General features: G+C 44.1%; 1 protein-coding gene across 6 annotated transcripts in view; it reads right to left on the bottom strand.

Moving 5' to 3' along the window:
- The window catches only part of CEP63 (centrosomal protein 63), an 802,181-nt gene that overhangs the window by 370,556 nt on the left and 417,597 nt on the right, over positions 1–14,028 (bottom strand). The window lies entirely within an intron of this gene.

Genomic DNA, 14,028 nt, shown 5'->3' with positions numbered 1-14,028 from the left:
GTCTAAAATCAGATGAGAGCAAGTTAATGCTATATTACAATATTATTTTTTTCAGGTTCAATTACACTTTGAGGACAATGCTTGTTGGTGTTATTCAATCAGCCACTAGGTGGTTTCTTTTATCCCGCGCTGTTTATTAAGATCTTATTGCTGTTATTTTCACTGATCACACCATATTTAACATATTGCGTAAATGCTCTTGAACCAAGTATACAAGATAAGCATTGAGTTGTTAAATATAAAATAATGCAAATTGAGTCAAAAAGGCTTACAACGTTAATGAATTACTGTTTAGTTTTTGTTTTTTTTTACTCTCATTCTCTGCTTTGCACATATAGGCTTAATGAAAGAACTATTTTGTGATTAATGCAGAAGTCTCACGATTCATAAGTAAATACAAACTTATTTCATAACGACTCTTTCTCTAGCTATACCTCCAGTTGAATGAAGCTAGAATTGTATGCTAATTATTCTAATCTGATATTATCTCATACTTAAGTGAATGATACGATGACTAGAATTCTTGCTTAATTTTTGTTTACATGGCGTTGGATGTCAAGATAACATTGTGTGGTTATACCACTTTGTCAATAAGCTCTAAAGCTGTAATGATAAACTAATTGGCATTTACTACTTAAGTATTCCTGTCAGAAGTGCTTACAATACTACACAATCTGCAACATGACATTTTCTTTGTCATTTTCTTATCTTTTCTGCACTATTATTTAGGATCTAGTATTTTTTTCCTTCTTCTTTAATGACCACTTACATACAATCTCTGATATCCATATGATCGAAAGATAGATTAACTGTCAATGTTATTATTTTACATATTATCATGCTCTTTTATATTTGGTGGGAGTGTCATAGGTGTAACATCCATTCTCTCACTTTAATATGTGCTTATCATCCTATTACATTACACTTGTGCTTATGTTCTCGTTTATTTTTTTGTACAAGATTAGCATCATTACATGTTCAAGCTACTTTATCTCACAATTATTAAATAATGAATGTTATCTCTCTACAAGTCACGGAGTTTACATCAAACTAAATCCTCGCGAATACTACATAAGTAATTTCTATGGTAATTAAAATAATTTCTTTCAATGTAAAGGGTCTAAAAAATCCCATTAAGAAAAAAAAATCTTGAATTATGTCACCAAATTAAACCCTGACAGAATTATGCTACAAGAAACCCATCTATCAGTTAATGAAGCTAATAAGATCACCATTAAAAATGTTCTCCCTCCTATCTTCTCATCTGCAATAGGGAACAAAAATGGTGTTATGACTTTAATAAGAAAAAATAAGGATTTAGTGATACGCTCTCATAAAAATGATAACATGGGCAGATGGACTAACGTTAATATAAAAATATGTAACAAAACAATATCGTTATTAAACATTTATGCACCAAACTCAGACTCATCTGAAATGTTTCTGCCCCTAGCAGATATGTTAGCAACAGTAGGTGACACTCCTTGTATTATATAGTGTGATAAACACAGTGCCTGCCCTTACATGAGGAGGCCGCCAGAGGGCGCTCTCCCATGGAAAACCTAAAAATGCCCATTCTGGCCACTAGAGGGAGCCCAAGGGTATAGTCCATGGTAGTGACCAGAAGGAACAGCAAGGGGGTGCTCGTGGCATAGGACCTGTACTTCCCTGGGGAGGCCACCAGGGGGACTCTCTGAGTGGAAGCTGGAAAGGTGGAGAGAGTTCTGGGTGCAGACCTTTCTGGAAGCAGGGGGAGAGGCCTAAAGAGAGGTGGGATGGATTATTGGGCACCCTATAAAAGCCTCCTCTAAGCCTAGGGAGGAGAGAGAAGATGGGGGGACCTGCAACACCCAGAACTGGAGAATTATAAGCCAGGGACTGAAGAAAGAGGCTGGCTGAAGTAGAGCTCAAGAGAGAGATCAGGAGAAGGTTCCCTGAGGCAAAAGGCTGGTGAGGCCAGGCAGGAGCCACTAGAGGGCCAATGCACACCAGAGAGCGCCCCTGTGGGGGTTACAAAGGGCACTATCCTAGATGGGACCTTGTTGTTGAATAACCCCCTGAAGACAAGGACACCAGAGAATCCCTGCTACCCTTGACAGTTGAATAACAGTGACTGAAAGTTGAAACCAAGGGAAGAGCAGAGGGTTGGTGGGACCCAGGCAATAATTGTATCCCCAGGGAAGGGTGCAGAAAGGCCCACTGACTACAGGCGGGTTCTGGGGGACTAGAGAACTCAAAGTGAAGCTGAGTGGAAAAGGCGTCAGTCTCCAGAGGAGGTCTCCTGAGTGGGGATAGTGGGAGCGGTCGAGTTCCAGAGGCAGGTCAGCAGAGTGCCACGAGGTCTCCTGTGTCATGCTCACAAGCTCTTGTGTGGGTGAAGACAGCACGGAGAGGTGCAGGTCGAGAGCAGACAACACGGAGAGGTGCTTGCTGACAAGTTCTTACAGATGGTGGCAGTGGTGGGATGTACAGCGGACGTCCACGCAGAAGGCAGACAGACCGAGTCGGAGGAGTTCCAGAGTCCAGAGACCAGACGAGTGGCCAGAGTGTGAAGGTGGTGTCCAGGAGGTTCCTGAAGCCCATCGAGGGGGCCAACGCTGACAAAGGCATATTACTCGCCTACCCAGGTAAAGGGTACCTAGGGGGGAGGCGAGGGAGGATCCAGTAAACTGAGAAGAGCAGTTCATGTAAATGCTAGAAAGGCTTGTTCTTGTGGAGATTCTGGTACGAGTTTAAGAAGTAGAGCAAGTGTAGGACCAGGGGAAAAGACAGTCCGCACTTGGATATCTCTCTTGTGTTGCAGGCTACATCCCATCAGACGGTCAAGAAGGACGTCGGAGCCATGGGAGGGCGGAGACGGTTCAGACCGAAGAGAAAAGTCCAGAGGCCCGAGGAGCCGGAGCCCAAGTCGCCAGCAGAAGGAATGGACATGGCAGAGTTGGACACCATGATCCAGGTTCTGGGACTTGGAGGGGGACTGTGTTCAGTGACTGTTGGGAAATGGTTTAAGCCTGAAGGGGTGTCTGGGGAAGACAGGACCCCGAGAAAAAGAGAAGTGATTGAGCCAGAGTGTGACCAATGTGGGGAAATGGGCCATGTTGGAGAGTGGTGTCTGGCAGTAGGCAGTTCAGAGGGTGAACTGGGAGACTGGGAGGAAATAGGAAATCCTACAGTCAGTTGGTTGGGGTTAAATAACATGGCAGGCAAGAGGAAGCCCAAAGGCCATGGGAGTCGAGAGGTAACCCATTCCTCAGGGGCAGACTGCATGGGTAGGCCGGGAACCCAAAGGGAAAGAGGTGTCTGCAGGGAAGAGGGTCAGGAGGAACCCGCTGCAGGGAAAGCACCCAATGTCCCAGGGAGAGGGGTGGCCACAAACCTGAAAAGTGCCAAGAGGGAGGATGGGTGCCGGGACAAGGAAGGAAAGCCCCAGTTGCAGGATAGTGAAAGTCCTGGTAAGAAGGGTAAACCCTCTAGGAAAGGGAAAGGGGGTGTAGGCCCAGGTGAAAACTTCCCAGGTAACAGGATAAAGAGTAGTCCTGATTGTGGAGGGGAAGTCAATGTACACTGTGAGCAGGGGGGCGAGACAGCTGAAGATAAAGTAGGCTGCCCAGGCTACGGTGAGGACCGGGCAGTATTTCCATGGGGTGGGGAACCAGGGAGCGTTGCCCCAAGGGAGAAATACTGGGAGGCCCGGGAAAAGAAGGAGAACCTGCTGTTAAAATCCCTTACAGAAAATGTCTGGCAGTTAGAAGGGGAATTACAGGCCCTAGGTAAACTGGGGCAAGTCTATAGGCGCCCGGAGCAATATCTGAGGGAGGTCCTGGAACTAAATAAAGGACTAATGGTAACTTTAGTGGGCCATATACAGCAGCAGCAGGGGGCGGCCCAGAAGGCGATGGAGAATAGTCTGAGGGAGAATGAACAGAGATGGGTCCTATTCGAGTCAGCTTGTAAGGAGGAGATGGCTGCTTCAATGCAGGCCTTAGAGGCCAAACTGGCAGAGTCCCTTAGGCAGAAGGAAGGCTGTGAGGCACTGCTAGCCGCGGTTAGGGCTGAGCTGCGCACAGAAGTTAAGCTAAGGGAGGAGAGGGAAGCAGAAGTAGCCCAGCTTACCACTACCCTGAAAGAGACCCAAGCCTTGAGGGAGACCCAATTAGCTAAGCTGCAGTCCACACATGAACAGGAGATAAGGGACCTCACAGACAAATTGCAACAAGACCAGGAGCAGAGGGTATCCCTAATTAAAGCTGAGTTCCAGAATGCTCGTCAGGAGTGGCATGAAGAGCGGGAGGCCCTGAGGGAAACTATTAGGGAGATGGGTAACTACAGCACACAGCTATAAGAGAGCTGAGGGGGAGTTTAACCCAGGTAAAGGCTTGGCTGGGAGAATTAAAGGGCCAGCAGGAAAGCCAGCTGAGGGAAGTACAGCAGGGGTATGATAGAGCTGTGGTAGAGTTAATGGTGGCCTTGCAGCAGACCCAAGCTGAGTGGGCTGTAGAGAGACAGCAAGCCAAAGAGACCACAGAAAGGGCAGAAAGATGCAGGGAGGCCATGGAAGAGAAGTGCAGAGTGCTGACCCTAGCAGTTGATGTGCTCTTCCAGGATGGGCAAGGGAGGTTAAGAGAGCTCCAGGAAGCCCACTCCGGCATTGTAGCCCTACAGGAAAAGCTCAAGGGGAAGGAGCGACCAGGAGGGGTCAGTCAACTCCTACCCAGGAGTAAGGGTCAGGATAGGGAGAGTCAGAATGACCCAGGAGGGGTTAAATTAAGTAAACCCCTGCCCAAGGGGCAAGATAGGGAGAGTCAGAAGGACTCTGGTAGAACCACAGGAAGAGATGGTGTAAAGTTTAAAGTGGGTGAGAAACCCCAGAAGGGCAAGCAGAAAAGGGAAGGGGCTGCCCAGGGGAAGGAAAGGTTCAGGTCCCAGAAGAAAGGGTTGATCCTAGGGCCCAGATACTGCACAATAGAGTTGGGGGATGAAAGAGCTCCTAGGCAGGGGACCCCGGCTCAGGAAGGGTGCCAGGGGGAGGCTAGATCACCCAGAGGCTGGGGGGAGTCTTGTGCTAAAAGTGGTTATCCTAGTCCAAAAGGGAGGAATAGGAAACACTTAAAAGCCTCAGGGAAAAGGAGACTTAGAACCCTACACACAACCCACAAAGGTCAGTCAGGGCCTAGTGGGCGTAGAAGTACAGCCCAGGGTGGTAGACAACAGGAGGGTAGGCCTAGAGATTGCCCTGGTGTGGTAAGGAAACCCGGACATAGGAAAGTATGCCAGAAACCCACAGTGAGGAAGGGGGTGTACCCATGGGCTAGGAAAGTAGGGAAGAGATTAGACGCCGAGGCCTAGGAAGGCGTAGAAAGAAAAGCTTAAGGATCTTTGAGTTTCTAGGGGTTTCAGAGGAAGGTCCCCTAGAGCAAAGAAGAGCCTTTGTGGTAAGGCGGACCACTGGGTACAAAGCCTTCCTGAGAATCCCTCCTAAGTGATAGGGGAGAGAAGGAACCTGACCCCAAGATGAGTTAGGGGAGTCAGGAATTGCTGCACCTCAAAGAAGAGATTTGAGGGAGCAGCAATATCTTAAGGGTGGGGGTATGTGATAACCACAGGGTCTGCCCTTACAGGAGGAGACCGCCAGAGGGCGCTCGCCCACTGAAATTGGGAAAATGCCCATTCTGGCCACTAGAGGGAGCTCCAGGGATCGAGCTGAGTATGGGCATGTATGGGCCAGTAGAGGGAGCTCCAGAGAGATAGCTGTGGGGAGTGAGGAGAGGCTTCTAGGCCAGATCTTTCTGGAACCAGAGGGGCGAGGTTTCAAGAGGTGGGGAGGTTTATTGGACACCTCATAAATAGCTTCCTCTTAGCAGAGGGGAGAGGGTTTGCCCGAAAGAGAGGAGGGTTCTCCCCCCAGGAGAAAGCCTGGCTGTGCCCTATGGCCTGTGTGTCCCCAAGGAAAGATGGGGAGTCAATAATTGTATCCCCAGGGAAGGGTGCAGAAAGGCCCACTGACTACAGGCGGGTTCTGGGGGACTAGAGAACTCAAAGTGAAGCTGAGTGGAAAAGGCGTCAGTCTCCAGAGGAGGTCTCCTGAGTGGGGATAGTGGGAGCGGTCGAGTTCCAGAGGCAGGTCAGCAGAGTGCCACGAGGTCTCCTGTGTCATGCTCACAAGCTCTTGTGTGGGTGAAGACAGCACGGAGAGGTGCAGGTCGAGAGCAGACAGCACGGAGAGGTGCTTGCTGACAAGTTCTTACAGATGGTGGTGACTTTAATCTTATATTAAATTCCTCTATTGATAGAAAATCTAAATATGCTTATAAACCACCTAAAGCAACACAAAACCTTCTTGATTTAATCTCACAATTTAAACTTTGTGGTATATGGAGAGCAACACATATGACAGAACACGATTATACTTTTTATTCAAATCCTCATAATTCATACTCCAGGATAGATTATTTTTTAATATCGACATCTCTGATTCCTGATGCTCATAACACTGATATCGGTAATATCTTATTATCCGATCATGCACATATTACATTACAGCTCAACATAAGTCAAACATCAATAAACAGACCTCGCTGGAGATTTAATTCCACACTTCTAACTAGTCCTAGTTTTATAGAAAATATCTCTAATGCAATGTATGAATATCTCCTTTTCAACATGCCAAGTCACACTTCTTGGAATAATTTCTGGGATGCTTTTAAGGCGTTTATCAGAGGGGAAATAATAACATTTACAGCCTCTAGAAATAAAGAATTAAACAAAGGAATTTTGGAATTAGAAAATACAATAAAATCTTTAGAACTAGCACATATAAAGTGATACTAACAATTTACTTGAAAAGCTTAAAGCATCCAAACTCAAATATAATACTCTACTTAGGTACTAAAGCTAGCAAAGATATTTTCAATAATAACGCATTATACTATTATGAAGGTAATAAAACAGGCCACCTTTTTAGCCAATTACCTGAAAGCCCATAAAGAGAAAAACACTCTCTCTTTAATTAAAGATGGAACAATGTCCCCTTAACAAACAATATAAACATAGCAAATAGATTCCAATCTTTCTATAAAGACTTATATACTTCAGAAATTGATGTTGAGTCAATAAATTATGATTTTTTAGAAAAATTAGACCATCCCACTGTTTCAGAAGAAGATAATGAGAGGTTCTCAAAAAAGATCACGATTGATGAGATTAACAATGCTATCCAAAGCATGGCGACAAAAAGGTACCCGGACAGATGGATTACCGGTTGAATTTTATACAGCGTTTAAATCAATATTATCCCCAATTTTATGTGATTATTTCAACTACATGATAAAAACAGGTAACATTAAGGGTTCTTTTACTGAAGTCATCATTATAGTATTACTGAAACCTGACAAGGATCCCAGTTTAGTGTAAAACTATAGACCACTATCTTTAATAAACTTAGACGCCAAGATATTAGCCAAACTTCTTGTGGAAAGATTGCAACATTTCTTACCTAAAATCATACACCCAGACCAAACTGGGTTTATGAGTGGGAGAGCCTCTTCAGATAACACAAGAATCTTCTCTAATATATTAATACATGGTCAAGATACCTCAGATCCTTTGGTTGCAATAGGACTAGATGCTGAAAAAGCATTTGATCGTGTGTAGAATGGTCATATCTGTTCAAAGTACTGAAATGGTATGGTTTATCTGAAGACTCAATTAACATAAATAAGATCTTGTATACATCCCCAACTACATAAATTCAAATAAATGATGTAATCTCTAAACCTTTCACACCAACAAGAGGCTCTAGACAGGGTTGCCCTCTATCTCCATTATTATTTAATCTAGCTTTTGAACCACTACTAACAGCCATTCGTCAACATACCCTTATTCATGGTGCTAAAATTGGCCAACAAAATATTAAATTAGCAGCATATGCGGATGACGTTCTTTTATTCACCTCTCCTTCCTCAATACCTCACATCCTGTGTTTAATCTCTAATTCGATGAAATATCTGGTTATAAATTAACACTACAAAAACTGAACTTCTGCCTATAAATTGTGTTCATCTGAAACATGTTATTAAACAATATAATTTTCAATGGAATGACAAATCAAATTAAGTACCTGGGAGTTCTTTTTTGGTCCCACTATTGAAGATACTCTCAAATATAACTCCGATAATATAATTAAAATCACTGAAACATTAACTCAAAAGTGGTCCCCTTTAAGGCTTAACTGGTGGGGTAGACTAGAAACCATAAAATGATGATAGTGTCAAAAATTAATTACATTCTTAGCATGCTCCCTGTACTACTGAATCCCTCAACATATAAGAAAGTAGAAGCTAAACTAATACAATTTTTATGGAGTAATAAACACCTACAATTTCTGTTAAAAATTGAAAGCTTGCTCACTAAAAGGTGGTGTCAACTTCCCTAGTTTCTATGAATATCACATATCTTTTCTCTTAAAACAAAACTCAGCATTTATGTATGATGAGGACAACAACACATCACTTTATCATGGTTCTATCTTGAATCACTAAAGCAACCAGGTACACCAACACATTTCTTTCCCTGGTCTCAATAGACTAAAATTTCTTTCCAATGTTTTGTTTAAAACTCTCAAAACTGTTTTCAAAGAACTTGATTCAGTTGTTACACATCCCTTAACACATTCCTTATACATGCCAATTTGGAATAATGCAAAGTTTAAACTTAAACTCTTGACTTAATTGGATTAATTGGAAAAGGGCTGGCATTTGGTCTCTCAATGATGTCATAAAAGATTACTCTTGGCTTCCCTTTTCCCAATTATGTATAAAATTTGGCCTCACAAACTCTCATTATAAATGGATTCAACTCAAACATTGTGTAACCACACATTAGATATAAGTAAATTAACCTCAGAGTACCCCACTTGCTGGCAATTATGCAAGTCGCTTATGTCTTCCAAAAAAAGTGCATCTAAATGGCATAAAATACTTCAATTAGCTAAATTCAGTTCCCCAGCCGTACCATGCAATCATGGGAACCCGATCTAAACGCCCAACTAAATGAAAAGGCGTGGGAAAAATTTTGGTTCAAAACTACTTATACCACCAAATCAGCGTCCATTTTACAATCACATGTTTTACCTGGCACACAGGGCTCTATGGATTCCAGCTAACTTGCCAAATTGAATATGACAAAAACCAAAATAATATGAATACCTGTTGGACATGTAAAAATGGAAGTTGGAAATCTTAAACATATTATGTACTCTTGTTCATTTATTTCAAGATTATTGGAAATCTGTATGGAACACAGTATCATATACTTTGAATATCCAAGATGGTTTTATCATACAATATTAGTCATATTTGGATCTCTTAATAATTACAATCACACAAGCACAACTATTAGACATACTGTTACATCAAGCCTTAAGAACCCTTTCTTTTGTTGGAAAGACCTTACAAAAGTAACGTATTTAACTTGGTGGAATTCTTGTGTATATTAGCTAAATATGAATACGCTGCGCGGAAAATATAAACTCACTAATAAAATACAAAAAAATATGGGACTCCTTTTACTGGATCAACTACATAATAACATCTCTTAATATTGAACTTATGTATGTTCCTGTGATGACCATGACTTGTCTATAAGCAAAACTCTTGTATATATCTTAATCTGAACACTGATGCTCTGTTAATGTTAACCGTTATGCTGGCTATTGTTTTTTTTGCCACTTTGTTATTGTCTATAAAAACAATAAAAAATATTGGAACACCCTTAGCGGGGTTCAAAAACGTCCATAAGCCATTAATAAAAGACTTGAGGAAAATCTATGCTTATTGCTAGGATAATAAGCATAAAATGTATTGTATGTTTGGGGATCTGAAGGTACTTCTGACCTGGATTGGCCACTATTGGAAACAGGATGCTGGGCTGATGGACATTCGGTCTGTCCTATTATGGCATTACCTATGTAACCACAAAACCAAAGGTAAAGATGAACCACATAGTGTAGTCCAAGAGTAATTCAAAAAGTACAGGTGGACCATGAAATCTTCATAGCAGGTATATAATGCAACAATCTTTATTAGGCACCACCTGTGTACTTGATCTGTCACGGGACTAGTGTTTCATTGGGAATCACTCTGCCTGCCCTCAGCGGTCATACACTCATAAGGAGGAACCAAAATGAGTTGGTACAGCAGGAGAAAGCTGAAATATAAGAACAACTTGACTACAAAGTAGTCAACTGGATGCCGTAGAGCCCGCTAAAAAATGCACAACCCTGGCCTATCAGAAGCCCCTCGTTAGCCTTTCTCACGCAGTAGAGTTCTGCAAGGAAACACAGCCTTAATTGCTCTTCAATACAGCTCCTGGGGAGCACAAAGACGCTTGAACTTGAGGTTAATGAACTGACCTGAGAGATCAGCATAAACCCCAGCATACATTACCAAGCTTGATTCAAGAAGGATGCCAGGTATATTCTGAAGGCATCGCTTTGGAGCAGTTTTGAAATAGGTATTATAATAACTATGTATCTACTGTTGTAAAGTGGAAAGTGAATGTATAAGTAAAAGGGTGCACTAAATGAAAAAATGAAAAAGATATAGAAGTTCATTATATTAATGAATGTGAGCCTTGTGTGAATGAGATGTGAGAATGTGAATTTCGAGGATAAGGCATTAGACACGTGTAACATAATAAAGAAATTAATTAAAGAATAGATGGTTTGTAAGGAGTATTTTATGTAACCTAGTCTGGAGTGAGTACTCTGGTAACAAATTGAAACCTCAGGTAGAAAAGAAATCTATTTAAACTAAGAGGTAATGCTGATGCCAATTGGGAATCCAAGTCAGGTTTGTCTGATGAACGTATTACAGAACTATTAGGGGGCGCTTGTCCGTTCTCGGATTTCACTGGAACAACAGACATGGGGAGGGAAGAAATTTACAGAGTACACAAAGCATTGGTAAGAACGGAATTACATTCGGTGGCTTTGATACAGTATTGCCATGTTCAAAGAGTCCCTCGTGGACTGAGGATAAAAGGAATCCAGATTTCGGGTAATTCTCAATATGTGGCGAAGTGGAACTCAATTATAAAGCAGTGTTCTTTAGGATCTCATGCTATTGACCATAGACGTTGCTGCAGGAGGAAATTAAACAACAACAAGATGAAATAAGGGGCAAGATTGAAAATACCAAACAGTCCCAAGAAAAAGCAATTTTTGAGAAAAACTAGAAGAAACTATTCTAAGGTTGAGGCATATAGGCAGGGCAACAACAGGAGTTGAAGATATCCAAATTTAAGCGAGATGAATAGACTATACTAAGGGCTTTGTATATAGTTGGATGGTGTCAGTGCTTATCCTGGACAGCTATCAATTCACTTTTTATTCTGTCCACTTCTAGCTGCATGGTATATTTATCTTGCTCCCATTTAATTTGTTGCTGTGCCAACTGGTCTCTCTGTGCTTTGAGTTCATGAAACGGGATGTAGCCTGAGGAATTTCTAAAATTACCGCTGCTCTGCCCTCTCCAGGGGGCCTGTCCTGTGTTTCCAGATCTATTGTGGTGAGGTGGCCCTTCTGCTTTCCATTTTCTCACTTCTGACACAGTAATTACCTGGGATGGCTGAGTTTTCCACACAGATCCTATCCTGAGCATTAAAGTGTCAAAAGAAGTGACTTTCAGGTCCTCCGGAGTCGAGGCGGGCGCGGCTTCGGACAGAAGCTCATGAACTGGTGTCCGATACCGATGGTGAGGCCTCATGGAAGGCAGAGGAAGACGTCAGATATTTCTCAGATGAGGAGTCTGACGGTCTTCCTTCTGATCCCACTCCCTCCCTGAAAGACAGCTTTCTCTTCCCGAGAGTCTGTCTTTCGCGGCCTTTGTCCGGGAAATGTCTACAGCAAATCCCTTCCTGTGGTTACGGAGGATGAGCCAAGGGCTGAAATGTTTGAGCTTTGGACTATCCTTCGCCCACCTAAGGAATCGTACACAGTACCCATTCATCATGTCTTCAAAAAGACACTTGCTGGAGAACTGGGCGAAGCCGCTAACTAATCCCCACATTCCAAGAAGATCGAGTCCAGTATCGGATCCATGGAGACCCTGAGTTGATGCGGACTCAGTTGCTTCACGACTCTGGGGTTGTGGATCAGGCCCTTAAGGAGGTCAAGAGTTCTAGAGAGTATGCTTCGGCGCCCCCAGGGCAGAGACTCTAAAACCTTGGATTCTTTTGGGAAGAAGGCCTACCATTCTTCAATGCTCGTAGCCAAAATCCAAACTTACCAGCTCTATACGAGCATTCATATGTGGAACAATGTGCGGCAGTTGGTGGACTTGGTTGATTAAGCTCCCTTCTGAGCAAGCCAAGCCTTTTCAGCAGGTGGTCAGGCAGCTGAAGGCGTGTCATAAATTCCAGGCCAGGGGTGTTTATGACACTTTTGATGTCGCGTCCAGGGCCGCTGCTCAAGGTGTGGTGATGCGCACACTCTCATGGCTGCGTGCCTCCGACCTAGAAAATAGGATTCAGCAGCGGATTGCGAATTCTCCTTGCTGGGGGGATAATATTTTTGGTGAAAAAGTCGAACAGGTGGTAGAGCAGCTCCATCAGCGTGACACCGCATTCGACAAATTCTCCCGCCGAGCGCCTTCAGCATCTACCTCAACTGGTAGACATTTTTATGGCGGAAGGAGGACTGTTACCTATTCTTCTAATAGGCGTAGGTACAATCCTCTCTCTCGCCAGCCTGCTGCCCAGGCCAAGCCCCAGCGCGCTCGTTCTCGTCAACAGCGTGCGACTCAGCAGGCCCCAGCGGCTTCCCAGCAAAAGCAAGGGACGGGCTTTTGGCTGGCTCCAGCAGGGCATAGCCGAAATCAAAGTGTCTGTGCTGGACGATCTGCTGGTCGGGGGGAGGTTAAAATGTTTTCACCAAAGGTGGCCTCTCATAACCTCCGACCAGTGGGTTCCTTAAATAGTCCGGCTAGGATACTCCCTCAATTTGGTTTCCAAGCCTCCAAATTGCCCACCGGGAGCTCAATCCTTCAGCTTCCAGCACAAGCAGGTACTTGCAGAGGAACTCTCCGCCCTTCTCAGCGCCAATGCGGTCGAGCCCGTGCCACCCGGGCAGGAAGGGCTGGGATTCTATTCCAGGTACTTCCATGTGGAAAAGAAAACAGGGGGGATGCGTCCCATCCTAGACCTAAGGGCCCTGAACAAATATCTGGTCCGAGAAAAGTTCAGGATGCTTTCCCTGGGCACCCTTCTTCCCATGATTCGGGAAAACGATTGGCTATGCTCTCTGGACTTAAAGGATGCTTACACTCATATCCCGATACTGCCAGCCCACAGACAGTATCTTCGATTCCGTCTGGGAACACGGCACTTTCAGTATTGTGTGCTACCCTTTGGTCTCGCCTCTGCGCCCAGGGTGTTCACAAAGTGCCTGGCTGTAGTAGCGGCGTTCTGTACGCAGGACTGGGATTGCACGTGTTCCCTTACCTCGACGATTGACTGGTGATGAACACCTCCGAGGAAGGAAGCTCTACAGTCCAGCAGATGTCTATTTGACTCCTGGAGCTACTAGGTTTTGTGATAATTATCCAAAGGCCCACCTTCTTCCTGTCAGAAACTCAAATTCATAGGGGCTCTGCTGGATTCTCAGACAGCTAATGCCTTACCTCCAGAAGCGAGGGCAGACAGTCTCTGTCCCTTGTTTCTTGGTACGAGCGTCTCAGCAGATCACAGCTCGGCGAGTGTTGAGATTGCTCAGCCACTATGGCCTCCACAGTGCATGTGACTCACCATGGCCCCGCCTCCACATGAGATCAGCTTACTGGACCCTAGCGTCTCAGTGGTACCAAGCTGCTGGGTACCTAGAGGACATAGTTACTGCTGTCCACGAGTTTTCTTCAGTCCCTCCAATGGTGGACAATTCGGTCCAATTTGACTCTGGGACGTCCTTTCCAAATTCTTCAGCCTCAAATGTGCTGATGACGGACGCGTCTCTCCTGGGGTGGGGAGCTCATGTAT

Source organism: Microcaecilia unicolor, chromosome 10 (genome assembly GCF_901765095.1).
Source record: "Microcaecilia unicolor chromosome 10, aMicUni1.1, whole genome shotgun sequence".
Classification (NCBI taxonomy): Eukaryota; Metazoa; Chordata; class Amphibia; order Gymnophiona; family Siphonopidae; genus Microcaecilia; species Microcaecilia unicolor.
Note: the sequence above shows the minus strand (reverse complement) of the source record. Positions and strands in the feature narration are given on the sequence as shown.